Source organism: Ambystoma mexicanum, chromosome 3q, assembly GCF_040938575.1.
Source record: "Ambystoma mexicanum isolate Mex_15411 chromosome 3q, UKY_AmexF1_1, whole genome shotgun sequence".
Lineage (NCBI taxonomy): Eukaryota > Metazoa > Chordata > Amphibia > Caudata > Ambystomatidae > Ambystoma > Ambystoma mexicanum.
The window spans coordinates 380,084,677-380,098,551 of record NC_090926.1 but is presented as its reverse complement, the minus strand read 5'-3'; the positions used below and the strand labels follow the sequence as shown (position 1 = coordinate 380,098,551).

The window sequence follows — 13,875 nt, the reverse complement described above, 5'->3', positions numbered from 1 at the left end:
AGAGGAACAGAAACATCACTACTATCCAAATGAGACGACCTAAAAACTAACACAGACTCAAACACAACCTCAGCCCTCATTCTACTCGACCTCTCTGCAGCCTTCGACACAGTTAGTCATGACACCCTGACCAAAAGACTAGAAGACATAGGCATAACAGACACAGCACTGCCCTGGACTAAGTCATTCCTAGCAGACAGAACAGAAACCGTATGGCTTAAACCCTTCAAATCCACTCCAAGAGTTAACGACTGTGGAGTGCCACAAGGATCCTCACTATCACCGCTGTACTTCAACATCTACCAGACTCCGGATATACAAATCTTCACAAAATACATTACATGCTACAACTGCGCAGATGATACCCAAATCATCTACAAAATCATTGACACCCAAGCTGATCATTCAACCCTAATCAAGTGTGTAAAAGAAGTCTTCAATTGGATGACTGCCAACAACCTGAAAATCAATCCAGGAAAGTCGGAAATCATGATCATATCCAAAGACCAAGAGAAAGAAACCACCATTCTGTGGCCAACGGAAATGGGAACCACACCATCTCCATCTAAGGCAGTAAAAAACCCGGGAGTCCTGATGGACAACTCCCTAACCTGTGAACCACAAGTAAATGCAACAGTCAAGAAATGCTTTTTCCTCCTCCACACGGCAAGAAGAATCCTACCATTCCTCTCCTTCACGCACAAAACACTCACTATCGTCGCCCTCATCATGTCAAGTATCGACTATGCAAACAGACTCTACCTCGGAATTCCAGAATACCTCCTGAAGAAACTACAACAGATCCAAAATGCAACAGCCAGACTACTCCACAAACTATCAAGAAGAGAACACATCACTCCTTCCCTAAAAGCACTACATTGGCTCCCAGTAAAACATTGCATCACCTTCAAAACAATGTGCATAACGCAGAGGGCAATCAGTGGAAAGGGAGCAGAATTCCTACAAAAGAAAATAACAATCTACAAGCCAACAAGACTCCTCAGATCAAGCAACGAAATCCACCTGGAACCAAAACCATACCTCAAGAAGAAACTAGGAGGCACCTCCTTCTACCACTTCGCCGCAAAAATCTTGAACAACAACTCAAAAGATATAAGAAACACCAAAAATGATCTAAAATTTAGGAAATTACTAAAAACCTGGCTCTTTAACACCACAGACTCAAACTGAAACAGAAAGGAAAAAGGATGAATAAACTGACACGGACAACCGACAGTACAGTCTGTGGACATCTCCCTATGTGAAGAAGCTCCCACGGCACCTGGACAAAGGACGCCAGTTAGAGGGGAACACAGGCGACACCCAATCTGAGATGGAGTCAACATACCACCTAACCCCAACCAACACCCACACTCGCCCCATAGATACCACCAGGTACCACAGTATAGTGGAATTATCGGGATATTAGCAATCAACACAAGTTCTGAGCTGTGGACATAGGCAGGGGCGCTAGCCGTATGAGTGGGAATGGAAGACTGAGGGAGGAGGGAGCCAGATGTGAAAGGCACCTCGGACAGACCCGGATCAGGACAGAGGCGCAGGGGCGCTCCTGAACCCACATGGGGTGATTACAGAAGCCCAGCAACTCAATTCAGGATAATTGATGCCAACTAACCAATTGCACTAACAATTTCCCCCCTCTGCATACACCTCTCAAACTCCAAACCAAACACAACCACAAACCTACAGCACAACAAACCGCAAAAAGTTCACTACATGGCAACAACAAAACAAAAAAATACAGATAGACCCGCACAACAGTACATGACGACTACCGGCTGCAAAACACACCAAGCCCAGCCAACAGACCCACGGGGCTGAGGCCGCCAACAGCACATCACTGCTCTCTTGCACTTTTCCAGCTTCTTCCCACTAACCGCCCCTCCCTTCCTCTTTCAGAGCCGCCAGAGCGCCAGGGGACCACTCGGGTGGTGATAGTGCGCGGTACAAATGTCCTTTTCGCGCCTTGAAACACTTGTGTATAGGCGCGTTACAAATGCCATATCATATCATATCTTTATCATTAACATATAAAAGGTACATAAATCCTAACGTGAACTGTCATTTTGCAAACGGAGTTGTTTCCCATGAACCAATAGAGTTATTAAAGCGGGTACACATCACTTAATGCACTTGTACTAATCCTCGATTATCACACTCATTGCAAGCACACAGCACACTACCGCCCTTTTTAAAAAAAAACAGATAACACTCTCATTGCAAGTATGACCAAACGTTATCGAGCACGTTCTACACTGACAGAACTGCTGTGCGCTCGGACGCACGCAAATGCACAACTATACACACAACGCACTGTATGCGCAACGCACCAAAACGGTGACACCATTGAAAGCGCCCTGGCCTATTGGCTTTGCCAATGGCTGTTCTCGGGCGCGTTGCTATCTCGGGCTGCTCGGCAGTCCTCCGGCGTGGCACTGCGCGAGTCTGCAGAGCTCGCGGCCTCGCCCTGGGGGGAAGCAAAGTCTGCCGTTAATACCCCACGCCCCCACCTGCACAGGGCTTGCCTCCTGCCACTGACACCCCGCCCTGCAGTCTGTCTGCGGAGCAGAAGGAAGGCGGAGGGGGCTGTGTGTGTGTGTGTGTGCGCTTCTGTGTACACCAGGCGGCTACACACGAGGCAGAAGGACAAAGAGCCCCCTTGTGCTGGTAAAGCACGTCAGTGGGGTATCCCCCCAGCCCCCTCAGGGATGATGACGCAGCACTACATGCCTGAACTTTATGAAGGAGGTGCAGAAAGCCACGCTCGGAGGCTGGCGCGCTAGGCTGAGTGCCTGCGGAGTGTGGGGACCCCCCTGCGCGGGTAAAGCCTTCTCGGGGAGCTGGGTCTCGCCGTGTCGGGATGTCCAGGTAGATCCCGCGCTGTCTTCTTCCTGGCAGTCTGGATTGGATCGGATCTCTTCCATGCGAGCAGGATGCCTTTGCCCGCCGTGGACCAACTTTGATCGAGCTGGGCAGAGAGCTACAGGTAACCTTTACCGTGCATCCCCCTGAGCGACCGCCCTTAGTTTAAAAAGGGCATCTGTGTTTTCTGTGTAATTTAGCATGTGTTGTCCTGTTGACAATGGTGTGTTTATTTGCAGTACATATTGTAAAGGCGCCCGCTGTAGTAGAGTTTTGGAAGTTTGGTTCAACAGTTGGCGGTGTCAGTTATACCCAAAAGAGGTGCAACGCGCCTCCACAAACCCGACTACAGAAAGTGTAGAAGTCGACACTCGGTTGCAAAATAATGCATGTCAGTGGATGGCATCGGGGAGGGTGGGGGGAGGGATGCCAGCTGAGAGATGAGCTGGATGGGGGTGGGGGCGGAGGGGTTATTTTGCTGCCTTTTCCTGCGTCCCCCCACCTCAGGTTACTTATTTGTTTGAGGTTTCATGTTGCGAACAATCGCCTCTGCTCGCTGCTCTTAACTTCCTCACGGTTCTTTGTCAGAAGAGTCGCGTCTCCCTTGTAGATGTGTTTTACTTAAAGTTCTGCTAACAGGGGTCTACACTTCTTCTGTGCGGGGGAACGTTGTGGTGCTACCAGGGGTGTGAACTGGCTGGCCCCTACATTAATGCGGCGCAACCGCCCTCCGTATATTAGTGCTGGCTGCTGTGAGCAGTGGTCACCGTCTACTCAAAAACTAGCGGGACTATGCGGCCGGTCCGTACGTGCGCCCACTTTCTCCCTCCCCATGCTTTTAGATACTGTTCGTCACAGCGTGAAGATGGACGCGCCCCTCCCCTTTCTAATCACCCCCATATTGACACATTTTACGGAATCTGACAGACGGGTGGCAAGGTTGGCATTAACTGTCAACTGGCACCTCGGGTCTTGCTGCCAGCATGGGAAAAGTAACAGCCCAAGTCCGGATTCCATCGGGTTATGTGTGCGGCAGAAATCCTGCACGCCACACGCGACTGAGAGCACACGAAGCACACGCGACTGAGAGCACACGCGACTGAGAGCACAGGAAGCCGGCTGCGGGGATATTGCGCTGGCCCAGTAACTCGGCCACGGCCGTTTCACCGGCCGTGGCTTAATGGATTCTGCAAAGCGATTCCGATATTGAGGATTGCATTGCGACATGGCTGCGGTTTTACTGCAAGACTGGTATGGTGCCCTGTTCCCCCAACTCCTCCCCCTCCCTTGCTGGTTGTGAGCTACTGATTTCCCAAAACATCTAGATACAGCTGTTTCAAATGTGTTAATGTATCACTGGTCACTGCGAGGGCATTGGTGCGAACGCGTTTAGAGAATATAAGTAGGCTGCACAGTGCTGGAAATGGGAACATGTACTGGGGGAACCCTCTTATCCTTGGAGGGGCGGGGCCGTGTGGAGGAGGAGGCGGGGCCGAGGGGCATGGCCACAGGCCAGGGCACGCAATGTATTAGCCCTTCATAGAACACCATCATGGCGAATTAAGAACATTGTGGGAGCATAAGCATGTCCATACATTTACATTTGAGGCATATATGCCAGTCTGGACAGCCTCAAAAAGTATTTGAGGCTGTAGCTGTTTCATTATTGAGCTGCCCATGCGAGTCTACTGAAAGTGTCTGTCTGTTGAAATGTGGGTTGCTCATGCATGTGATAACTCAGCTTCAGGATACATCTCACTGGGAGCATTCTGTTCTGAAGCCGAGTTATCACACACACACACACACACACACACAACCCGTGCTTGTGAGTGTACTAGGCAAGCCCCTAGGTCTGGGGAGAGGGCTGCAAGACGACGCTTAGTTGGAGCTCTGCTCCGGCAAGACCCGCTCCGTCGTGTTACGGCCCATTTCCTGCCCTGGCTATGCACGCCTATGAGCAATTACCGAAACGGTTGTTTTTAATTCCACCGCGCATGTTAGCTCAGCGTCAGGGGCTCATCGGTGAAGCGCTGAGATGTCCTTACAGGAAGGTAGTGCCGTGGGTAGATGCAGAACACGCCAGACCTCTGCGCAGCTGATGCTACCCCTGCCCCGAAGACTTTTCCTAAGTACCAGGATGTTCGGAAGCTGGCACCGCCCATTGTTATGCTTGACATATTTCGAACTCTGCCCCAGCATCACCAGCCTTCGAAAGTCAGCACCCTTCCTCTCTCCCAGTCCTTGCAGGTGTTCAAAAGCATCGACCCGTTTGGAATCATTCCGTGCTACTGACTCTGCCCCAGCCCTTCAGAAGATCCCGCACATGTGACTCACTCTGCCCCAGCCCTCTCACCTTTTAAAAGCACATGCCTATTGCATGGATGGCTGACCATTCCCCAGCTTTTAGAAGCACAGTTTTGCTTAGAATCATGACATGTGGCTGCCCCCCCCCCCACCTGCCCCCCACCCAGCCCTAAATGCTTTTCTGAAGCACATGCGCGCTCCCGATTTGACTGCGACTTGCCCTTCTCTCCCCTTATCAGCACAGACAGATCCGGGAAAAGCATCTGCCTAGCGTCTCCCTCTGGTTTTGCCTGGGCCTAAGAAATGCCTGTCTCGCCATTTGCAATTAGAGCCGTTGTCAGGGGAATGGGAACATTTCCGGAAAATTAACAAATGCCAATGAGGCTTCTTGTTGGTTCATACAGCAAATTACCACTTAAGGAAGCGACTCGCCATAAACCATAGGTCAGGCACCGGGCAGACGTAAAGCGTTCAGCAACACGCATTCGTCGCGCGTGCCCACTGCGCGTGTCATTCAATAAACAGCTTTGCAGACGTCGATGCACACGTACCAGCGCAATCCCCCAGGCCTGATACGCGGCCATGCTGATTAATCTCTCTCCCCTAGCCCATCATGGCCCCTGTAATCCGAATATACGGATCACCTTCGTGGCTTTCATACTCGTAGAAGTCAAACATACGCGTTGTCGCAGAAGGCGTGTATGGCATGCTTGACAGTCATCACGCGTGAGGTGGTTCTGTGCCTCTCAAAGGCACAACCCAAACGCTACCCTTTGTTTCTCTTTTTTAGTATTTTTCACTAAGGATTATGTCCCCCTGTAACCGTGCTCCTAGCACTATTGCTTACCGATGTTGTGTCCCCAGTGGGCACCCCATCGCTTTAAGTGGGCCGGGATCTGCCGTGGCCGGGCTCCGCAGGCTCCGAAATCTCGTTTTGAGGTGGCCCACTAATCTACTCTGGCATCCCCGGCCACTACACGAAATTGCTTTTTTTTCTAAAGCCTGAATCTCTCGCTCGTGTGCGAAAGCTCCAGGCTTCAGAAAAAAATGCCATAATGGTGGCGCCGGCACCTACGAGGCATTCCTTCAAGCAAGAGATGCCCGTGGGCCGGCGCCACCATTATGGAGAAAAGTTGAGGCCGCTGGAAGCAGAGGCCTTGTTTTATAAATCCTGAAGCTCCCATGCATTCGCGGGAGTTTCAGTCTTCAGGAAACAGCCTCAGCTTCCAGAGGCCTCACCCTTTCAACCTTAACTGTGACGCTGCCCCTCCCCAGCTGGCGAGGGGCAGCGCCACCATTAAGGCTAAATAGGTGAGGTGCTGTCCCCTGCCAGGCAAGCCTTTAGAAAATAAAGGCCGAGATCAGCACCCTCGCAGGGGCGTTGCTAGGGGGGGGCTAAGGGGGCTATAGCCCCTGATCTTTTGGTTGTAGCCCCGGATAGAATCTCAGGAGCTACAGCCAAAAGACTAGCTAGCCCCCAGTCCCAACAGTTCCAACATCACCTTAGCCCCGGGTCTTTTCCAGACCTAGCAACTCCCCTGCGTCTCCCGTAGGGGAGAGGGTGCTGATCTTTACAAAAGGCTGCCTGGCAGGGGTGCCAGTAGCCATTGAGCCTGGGTTCGCCAAGTGGGCGTGGCCTAACGGGCCAGCAGGTGACCCCCTTGATGAGCCTCAGCTCATTTTGTAGTGCCACTTAAGGCACTGGGGCACCCGTAGCCGGGAAGAGACATTCCCTGACTGGCACCCTTACTGGGAAGTGAAGATTGCCCTCACAGGGTCTCTGTGGGAAGCACATGAAAGAGGGACTAAAGGGTGGGTGGGGTCAGAGGACACGAAGGGAATGTTCCTAGCAGGAAAAGGGAGAGGCAAGACAGGTTACCTGTCAACTCATGGCGTTATTCAGAAGGGCAACGTCTCCACTCTGAACCTGACCACCCTGTGCATATGTCTTATGTCCAGTCCAGAGAGAAGAGAGAACAACCAGTGACGATCGACCCCCCCCCCACCCAACCCAGATACAACAGTCCCCTGGCAAGCATTTAGACTAGGGTTTATACAAAGATTAGGCAAGAAATGCAGGACGGGTCCTTATGACTGTTTCTATGAAGATTAGGACTAGTAGTAGTAAAGTATTCAAACTATTTACTAATTTGAAGGTACTGCACCACACAATAAAAGTTAGAATATATATATATATTTTACAGGGCCTGCAGTAGCGGCCCTGTAGTTATGGTTAAGCTGCTCAACCCATAGGAAGAGCACGTTTTGGGCCTACTTATAACTTTGCACGCCCCCCTACCCAGGCCAATCCTCGCAAAACTCTGCAAAAAAGTGTAGTGTCTCATCAGATCGATCCTGCAAAGTTTGGTGAGGTTATCGTCAGGAGGAGGGGAGTTCTCAAAAGGGGCATTTTTTCCCATAGATGCAATGAAAACAAAAACATGCTCACACCTACAGCCCAAACCGCTGGATGGATTTTCACAAAATTTGCAGCAGGAGCAGTGGCTTGTTCCCGAAAAGCGTGCTATTGTAAATTTGGTGTAAATCCGTCCAGTATTTTTTTTTTAAATGACCAAAAAGTAGGTACAACAACATTTGTGATATCTGGGCTTGGTCCGCGGACTCACTTCCCTGTTCGTTCCGCAGACGGGCCTCCACTTGGTCCAGAGGCCAACTTGGGGTCTGCGTCCATTGGACGCGCCTGCTGATTTGTCAATAAAAAATATGAGGTACATCAGATTTTTGGATACGCCTGCCATGTTGAATTTGCGGGCAGTGCCTGTTGTCCGTGAACATCGTGGTGAAAACATATTAAAAAACACAACATTGCACATGTCACTTATAAAACAATCTCTGGGGAAGTGAGGGGTGATGAGGATGGGATGGGAAATGGCCTTAAAAAGCAAAAAAAAAATAGGCATTTTTCTTCCCTGATGTCCGAGAACAGTCCGGGACAGTCCTGTGATGACCGCAAACATTTTAGATGTTCGGGGCATCTATGCTTATTTATGCATTACAGGGTTGGTGAAAATCAGTTTTTGGATGGCTTGTAACTTTGGCGCCACTCAATGAAACTGCATGAAATTATGGTATGGAATATCATTTTAGACCTGATTCTGAACAGTTTTGGAAAGTGTGGTGCTTTTTTGTCAAGAGGGAACACAATTAGTTAGGGGGGGGTCCCAAAATATTGTAAAGGCTTATAAATGGGGTGCCATTTGACGGATCTGCACAAAAGTTGGCAAAAAGATTTTAGATCTAGATATAAATGTTTGTTTGTTTGTTTGTTTATTCATTTGTTATGCACACCAGACTCGTAAGTAAAAGGGCACAGCCGTATGGAGATGCAAAGCTTACAAGTTTGCGAAATATGCACAGGATACAGTATTTACATGATTACAAGATATACACAATGTACAAAATAGCGGCAAAGACTAAGAATAGCCTTTGTACAGAAATAAACAGTAAGCCCTATACAAAAATATATATGACAAAAGTGAAGCCCTTCGTTTATAACTTGGGCTCCCAGGTAAACTAGATTAAGCATAGTCTTCAAATGTTAACGCAGTAGTGCACTATTAATGCAGGGTGAAAGGTCTCTTCAGATGTGGGCAGGTCCACAACGGGTACTGGGAGACTAGGGGTCAGTAGCGATGATGTATTTTATTACATTTTTTCCGAAATGTAGGTAGGGTTGGTCTGCTCTCAGATCTTGAGGCAGTGAGTTCCAGAATTTAGCTGCCTTTACAGTAAAACTATTATCACGGATGGTGGTGAGATTATATTTAGGTATGGTCAGACAGTTAACATTGCCAGTTCTGGTAGGTCTGAGAGAAGTTCTTCTCTGGAGTTTAGCTATGAGGTAGCTGGGGGCTGCGTTATTGAGGGCTTTGTAGGTCAAGGAAAGCGTTTTTAGTTGTATTTTTGCAAAGATTTGTAGGATTTTGTCAAGAGGGGGCAAAATTAGAGGGGTGGTCTCAAAATATTGTAAAGGCTTATAAATGTGGTGCCATTTGACGAATCTGCACACAAGTGTACAAGCACATTTTAGATCCAGATATAAATGATTTTGCAAAGTTTGGTGAAGTTTTGCCAAGAAGGCGCTAAATTATTGGGGGGTCTCATCATTTTTAGATGGCTTATAACTTTGTTGCCGTTTGACAAATTTGCAGAAAAGTTTTCAAACAGATTATAGACCCAGCCTTGAATGTTTGTGTAAAGTCTGAATGGATTTTGTCAAGTGGGGGCTAAGTTATATGACTATTTTATGTATGTACACTTTGACACTTCAAAAAATAAAACACGGGCGGATTTGCAGCAAACTTGTGCAAGGAGCATTGTCAAGGACCTGAAAGCACGATTTGCAAATGTGTCCGTGTTTTATTTTTTGAAAAGTGTCATAATGTAGCAACAAACAATGTGACATACCTTTGGGGACCGAGGTATAGCCTTTGGCAATGGGCAGTGGTTAGATTGTCCGGGTCATGGCCTTAGGTGATGACCCAGACAATCTGACCACTGCCCAGGACCACGAGGGACTAACAATGTGGTTAAAGTCGGCATGACCAGCAGGGACTGGCTATGTGGTAACGCTTTTTGAAATTGGGGTAGGTTTGAATGGGGAAAAAAAAATCTGCCTGTGGGTACTGGTGGAAATGCTGAATGGGATAACTATGCACAAGGAGGGTCAGCAAGAACTTCAAAGCATGGTTTTGCAAATATATCCTGTATTTCATTTGTATTTAATTTGTTGGAAAGTGTGAACATGTAAGTATACAAAACAGTGATATAATATTGGTGTCTGGGCAATGGGCCTGACGTCAGCAAGGACAAATGTGTACTGTAATTTGCTTATTGGGGCATGCAGCATGGGCAAAGCGGTAGGTTTGAATGGAAAAATATATTCTGCTTGTGGTTACAGCCTGACGTGTTGTACTAGATTACAACAAGCTTGCGCGACGAGCATTAGCAAGGACCTGAAAGCATGTTTTTGGAAGTATGTCTTATGTTTTATTTTTCCAAAGTGTAAGAATGTAAGCAGAAAAACTAGTGATATACATTTGGTGTCTGGGTAGTGTGCCTGGGTAGTGGGACTGGCCCTCGGCAAACGCAAATGTGCACTCTGATTTGCTTATTGGGGAATGCAGCATGGCCGAAGCCCATGCCCATGGATTTGGAGAATGGCCATGGCTGCAAGACATGAGCACTGGCCATTGGTTACATTATTAGGGTATTGTGGACACTGAGCTAGGATGCAGGGTAGGTGCAGTGAATAATAGGGGTGGTTTGGTTTGGCTGGGGTCATGGTGGAGCGTTATGCCGTAGGCAATTGAATGATGAATTACATCCTCAGCATGCGCTGCTGATAACAACAGACATAAGTACGTGTTGCAAAAAATAAGTTTCTTAAAGGAGGTTTATAGTTCTCTCATATATATGAAAAGAGCAATTATTAATAACTTACATACAGTGATGTTACACCATGAAACATTCTCACTTATGAAAACCTATTAAATTGACAGATACATACGTTATTAAAGTGATGTTACAGTTAAGATGCATCTCACCCTTGGGACTCCTCTCCTACAGTAGTTGGCCAGTGGCATCCCAGCTTGGCATCCGAAAAGCAGATGCAAAAGATTTGTAGAAGATTGTTAAGTGGCCGTTGGTTTGTGGAAGCTTAATATGGTCATAGGGTTATATGTAGAATTTTTGGACGTGATTGCTGGATGGATGTGACTGTTTGAAAGCAGGCATTGAGGGAGTGTTACAAATATAAAATAAAAAAGGGTAGAATGGCTACCCTGTGCAATGGTGTGCACGTGCCATCCAAGTTTTTTAATGATCCATGGCCTGCAAAGGGGACTGTGGAGACCGTGGATCGTTATAAAGGTCCATCGATTATAGTCCTTATTGTATGCTAGAGAAATATATTTGGGACAGAACAGTGTTTCTGTCCTTGTATATTTTTTTCTAGTATACAATTGTCCTCCATTAGCACCCTAGGTGGGAGAGCCAGCCAATTAGGTCACTAGGAACATGGGCTTGAACCGCCGGTGCAAGCCCCGGTTCCAAGCCACCTGACGGCTGGCTCTCCCCACTGCCATCTCCCCCCACCCTCAATTCCATTATTTTTAATCCCTCACCCCCCTACTTATTTAGCCCCTCGCCGCCACCGCATTCGCTCCTTCTCTTCGTCTCCCGCATGATTCCATGGAAACAGAAGAGGGCCTATGTATGTAGCCCGCTTTCCCTTTCCACGGTGGCCATCTTGGGAAAGGATTTTCCTTCCTAAAGTGGGACGTGGCGTGCGTCCCACTGTAGGAAGGATAATGCTATTTATTTAGCACCACCGGTTTACCGCTTTGGCAACCCGTGGTGCTAATGGCCTTCATCCCCCCTCGCTTTAATTAGGCCGATAACTTTGGCTGCAGGGCTATTATCCCCTGTTCCAGCCTCTGGAATGGAGGATACACGCCACATTATTATTACCATTAGCATAAGACAAAATGCTAATGAAAATATTGGAGAATCTTACTGAGTCTATCTATCTTTATTGAGAAATGTAAAGTAGACAGAGTCTATACGATTTCTTTTAGTTCTACTTTTTAACTGTGAAAGGTGGTTCCTAAAGGAACCATTTTCTTTTTTCTTTTTTTGCAGGAGAGTTCAGAAAGTAAGGTGAGCAGGGAAGTGAAGGAAAAGGCACTAACCACTAATATGGAGGGGCAGGTAGACAGGGGAAGATATTGCGCGTGTGTTACATTTAAGGTAGGGGGCAGTGTTTCTCATGCTCCTTGATTACAGCTTCAAAAGCACTTCGAAATTACTCCCCTCTGCAGACTGGTGTGTTGCAGTTTATACAGAGGTTGGTTGTCTTCGAAAGATATGGATCAACAGCTTCTTTTATCGCTTGTAACATAGCTGGTGGGATTTTGTGTTCCACAGAAGTAGGCTGTGTGGTTACAGTATTGGTTGAGGAATATGAGGTGGAGGAAAACAACCTACTACTTGCTAAGAAAGGAACAACCTTTCTGAGAGCATTGCAGTGGTTGGATTGGATGTGGCGGCGCATTGAGGTGGTCCCATAGGAGCACCGTCCAGGTAGTCTGTGAATGAGTAAAACGTTGCACTCAGTGCATTTCACTTTGACAGCTTTAGCCTTTGGTACATTCCCAACAGTGGTAAAGAACTGCCACACCCATGATTCTCTCTGGGTGCTAGAGGTGGCCACTTCCTCTACCTCATCTTCTTGCTCCTCTTCATTGTCTTTGGAAGTACTACATTTTTTTTTGTGTCGGTCCTCTAGCTGGTGGTGGCGGTGGGTGTGGCTCTTGGGGAGGAGATATGGCAATAGCTGATGCCATTTTTAAAATAAATAGCAGTTTTGCTAACATTCTTCCAAGTATGTGCTCTCTACTTGATTGTTAATGGATAATGAGTAAGAATAAGTGTAGGAGCAGTGCAAGAGTAATTTTGGAGCTTGAAAGTTGCTAGATCAGCAGAAAGTGTAGTTCCGAACTGTCCGTGAAGCACAGACCCGATCGCAAAGTGCAGACACGTTCGCGAACACGTCATCATGCCATGCACGTGGTCACGTGACACTGTCTGAAAAGTCTGCGATGAGGGCAGATGTTCGCGGACGTCGACAGACGCAAAAGCAGTGGAATACGTTGCAAAAAGTATATAGAAGTGTTAAAAATGGTTCTAGAATGTGGGGAATGGCAACGGTGTTGTAAATTGGACAAACATGTTGCTATATTGGGGTAAGTATGATATTAGTAAATTGTAAGAAATTTGCATGCACTGATAAAAACCCATGACATTCACTAAAAAAACGTTGTTAAAAGGATGTTATGGTTAAGTTGCACTAACAAAAACCTATGCAATTCAATTAAAACACTTTGTTAAAGGGAAATTATGGTTACAAGTAAAACTGAAAACCTCAGAAATTCGCCAGTTATGAACTCGCACCACCACTGTGCACTGCTAAGACTAACACCCAGTACATCAAAGACAAATACAGGTTCCTGTATTAACAGCAACACTCCAATATAATGTTTTATTTAGATGAGTAGTACATTCTTTAATCGATTAAGTAGTTCATGATAGGTCACCCGATCACCCCTGACATCTTGTTACCAACATTATGAACGCAACCCCTTGTAGGGACTTTTCATCGAAATTAAGTTCATATGTGAGGTCATCAGTGATGTCATGACATTTGTGATGTCATCTTTGATGCCCTGGGAGTTAGTCTTAGCAGTGCACGGTGGTGGCATGAGTTATGGTTGCTTAGCTTAGCATAACTGGTGCATTTCTGAGGTTTTTTGGTTTTATTTGTAATCATAATGTCCTTTTAACAATGTTTTTTCATTGAATATATATGTATCTCACACCAAAACATCCTGAAAAGAATAATTCATACACAAGAACATGTCCTTACCATTTACGGTACATGAAAAGAAGGTACGTGTTCTTTAAGTCAGAACTTAGAATCATCGAGCGTGGGCCTATTTCTAATAGAAATTGGTAACTTGTTCCACAAACACCAGCCTACTGTGCATAGGCAAAGTTCTAGAGCACGTGTTGGGATATAATGCTGAGCCATGTTATACAGATACTCAGGAGCATTCAATATTTTCCAGATCTACATACAGGCCCAAACTTGAATCTGATATTCTTTAT

At 46.9% G+C, this 13,875-nt stretch overlaps 1 protein-coding gene across 3 annotated transcripts in view; it reads left to right on the top strand.

The window, feature by feature from the left end:
* Positions 1-2,425: 2,425 nt before the first annotated feature.
* Positions 2,426-13,875, top strand: part of SMIM3 (small integral membrane protein 3) — a 121,083-nt gene continuing 109,633 nt past the window's right edge. The window contains exon 1 of one of the 3 annotated variants that reach the window (XM_069654030.1): positions 2,426-3,007. The gene's annotated coding sequence lies outside the window, so the exon portion shown is untranslated. Of the gene's footprint in view, positions 3,008-3,823; positions 4,135-13,875 lie in introns of those variants that run through there. The other 2 variants (XM_069654029.1, XM_069654033.1) reach the window with 2 other exon arrangements.